At 39.3% G+C, this 3701-nt stretch overlaps 1 protein-coding gene across 3 annotated transcripts in view; it reads left to right on the forward strand.

The window, feature by feature from the left end:
- The window catches only part of cabin1 (calcineurin binding protein 1), a 40074-nt gene that overhangs the window by 17508 nt on the left and 18865 nt on the right, over positions 1-3701 (forward strand). The gene's annotated exons all lie outside the window — the stretch shown is intronic.

The following is a 3701-nucleotide window of genomic DNA, read 5'->3' on the forward strand; positions in this document are numbered from 1 at the left end:
GGGGGGGGGGGGACCTAACCTCCTCTAGGATTTTCTTTTTAATGTTGAAGTTAAAAGCATCAATCTGGTGCACTTTGAGAGCAACATTAGGAGATCTATGGATAGATCTCTCAACACCCATATGGAACAGAACTGTAAACAGATTTTATTTTTCTTTATGGATATTTTACAAATCACTCCCCTTTTAAACTGTATTCTTAAGCTTTTTGTTACTGTCATATAGTATTTTATACCTGTATACTTTATTCTCTTATTTTTTTATAACTATAATGATCATATAAAGATGTGCCTTTACCTCACTGGTTGGAGAAAAAGCTTCTTATATTCGTTAGCATAGCTAGCTAACCAGATGCTAATAACAACAACGTTATTGACTGTATGATCAGTATCACAGATGAACAGATCGCCACTGGGCTTTCAACTAAAGACACAGCCACGCAGAAACTGCGGCATGTGTACAGCTCCTTATGGGTACTGCAATTTGTGAAGTCCCGGCCCGGAGCCGCGTTCTGGTGCTCTCCGTTAGAACTACACTCCTGTCAGACGTGTTGTGTTCAAGGACCCTTACCTTGGCCAGGAAAAACAGGCACTCGCTTGTTTAATTTTTTTGCGGTCTAGATTTCTTTAATTTTTTTCTTTTTTGCGTGTGTTTATAAATTACATCGAGGGCCGTACCAAATGGTCTCGCGGTCCGTGTACGGCCCGGAGGCCAGAGGTTCCCCACCCCTGCTCTATGCAATCAAGAAAAATAACTGCAGCAACTGACTTTCAAAGTGAAAGTCCTACTTGGATTTTCTTTAATGAATACTATATTATTTAAAGCTCAAAAATTTAATATTTACACAATGCCCTTTTTGAAGTGTATCGGCAAATGTAAGTCTTGCTCCAGAAGCAATTATAATCAGCATTATTATGCTATCAAGTTTAGCCTCATCATAGTAAACAACTGCACAGTAGCAGCTAATGCAGCCTCCCAGAGGGAAACCTGTGAAGCACTGAAGTGTGTCCTCACGTTTGTGACTAATGAGCTGTCTGCATGTTGGCTGGGAGCGAATGATTGCCGTTTTGCAGTTGGTTTACCCTATTCACACACGTTATTCACATAGTTCAATAGGATGCACAGAAATCAGCCCTAAATATAAATCACTAGATACACGGTGCTCTGAGGAGAGTGCTAAATGATCTGCTTCTCAGAATTACAAGGCCTCTGCTGTTATCCAGTGGAGATTACTGTCTGAATCTGTCATCTGTCACGCATGTCAGATGATTTTACTCTTTTTACTTGAAGCAGATATTATGTCTTGTCAATGTGAGCCGAAAATAGCGTACTTTTTTATTTGTTCCTGTCGGGGCCTAAATGCTCAGACTCTCCTTACCAAGCAGATGATACAAACAGTTTGTCACATCATCTTAACGTCACATATAAGTCACTTGTCAGGGTATATTTTGGTTGGGAACATTATTTTGGACATAGTGGATTGAATAGGTTATCGAGTCAAATGTGGCCTTTGGGAACAGACTGCAGAAGCGATGTGGGCCAAGTCGGAGCTGGAGGTTAGCTCCGCATCGCTCTGGCTCCCACTGGGCTCTCACAGAGCTCCTTCTGGAGGTAAACCTGCCACCCCGGCACACCAACTGTTGGAGCTTTATTGTTCCCTTCAAACGAAGCCCTCTTACTCTAGCACAGGAAAACACAAACATTTCTAAATGGCTGTTTTTAACGAGTCTATGAGTTCTAAGCAGCTATAACATTAACGAAAATGTTCGGAATGAACATTATATAACTTGGATTTCCACCATTTCTTTTGTTAGCTTCATTAAAGCAACAGCAGTGGAGGTAATTTCACTCGTAAATGGATAGAAAGGCATTGTTCAGCACACAGTTGTTCCCAGGTAGAAATGGATTTTGAACAAACAGCCTTCAAGCCAGCCTTTCAAAGCTGTGTACTTTTGACGATTCAATTTCAGCCGACAGCTGCGTTCTAACCAGACTAATCACTCTGCGCTAGTGTTTTATAGACTTATTGTTTGTGCTTGAGTCATCTCTCCAGTGACAGAATAACCAGCAAGAGGGGATTGCCCCAAATTGAAATATTGATGATCAAATATTAACCATATGGCACATTGATGCAAAGGAGACTCTCATCTGTGCTTCAATGAGCCTGTTGGTGAATGCTGAGTGCTGCTAATGTAAGTCATCATGGCCTACATTTCCTGTTCATTTGGCTGGGCTACATTAATTGGAGTCTGCGTAAAGTAACCTATATATCGCCGTTCAGGAATGATCCAGATAAGCTTGTGTTGCATAATTCCTCGCTGTGGTTGTCAGCATGAGGACAAATAGACTCTCTGCTTTTTTTAACGCAGATTTTCATACCGGCTCCTACTTATTTATTTATCTCATTGTTTGTATTTTAATGTCATTTAAGGGCGTCTTTTATTGGTGTGTGTTTTTATAGAGTTCGTGAGCCTCTAACCTAAGACCATTTTTCTGAATCTCAGATCACTGATGATAATAGTTATGTAGTTGTAAATATCATTAGTAACTGAGTCACATTCTGTAACTATATGTTATTCATGCACTGACTGACATTTGTATTGTGAGACTAGGGCATTTGGACTTGCTACTTGCTTTGGCCCTTACTGGCTGTTTGACATTTTAAAATGATGGTGTATATTTATATGTTCAGGTTAAGAGGTCTCGCACTCATACTACTTTACTCAATGCTTCAGCTGCCTGTACTGGAGCGCTCGATAATGCACGGAATAAATCCAGCGTTTTTTTTTTTCATTAAATAATTATAATTGCTATTTTAGGAAGGGTTGCCCTGAGTAACCTTTTTCGGTTTCTGGGGCTTTGGTAGCGAATTTTCAAATCTTACACTGCATCGCACTGATAATCATTATTTGTACTGCTATTCAACAGGTTAAAACTTTATAGAGCTAAGTAAAAAAAAAAAAAATCGTATCAATAGCATAGTGTCGTAGCAGAGCAACCTCATTGGTGATTTTTACGATTCACAAAAAAACCCAAATCAATGTGTATCCATGATCTTGTAGTAAAAACATCCAGTCATTTATTCCAGTATCAGTAAATGTTGCCAACACTTCTAAACCCTTCATAACCATCTGCTCCATCCCTTGGTTAAGCACACAGTGTACCTGGCACACACTACTCAGAGTCTGAGGAGCAGGTACTAACACACTGTGCTCCATGTATTTTGGCTGTAGGCAGACATTTCTACGATTTATTAAATTCTTGTCTGTTATGGGCGACGTAGTGCAGCAAAATAAGGATCATGTTATTTTATAGTCATGTTATTTGTATTAAGTGTTATTCAATTAAAAAAAAATCCATAAAGGAAAAACAAAACACGAATGTCGGAATCTTAAAATAAACCCAAGAAACTAATATTTCAATAGTCCATCCCTAATTTAAGTGGGCTGGCTATATCTTTTAATTATATTGTGATGTGACATACCCTTTACCCATACATACCCACACTATTGAACAATTATTTTGTATTCTAACATAGTCATCATTTTCGGTAAATTATTGTAATTGTAATACAGTTATTGTAACAAAGTATCAGGGCTGAATCTGATGCTTTTGGTTATAATGCTGCTGTAACAATAGAGGCTGCTCAGGACTCCTTCAGAGCGATCGTGAGGAGTCCCTGTGTGTAGCCTCCCCCCCCCCC

The sequence above is a fragment of the Notothenia coriiceps genome, unplaced genomic scaffold (genome assembly GCF_000735185.1).
Source record: "Notothenia coriiceps isolate Sejong01 unplaced genomic scaffold, NC01 NC01_scaffold00030483, whole genome shotgun sequence".
Lineage (NCBI taxonomy): Eukaryota > Metazoa > Chordata > Actinopteri > Perciformes > Nototheniidae > Notothenia > Notothenia coriiceps.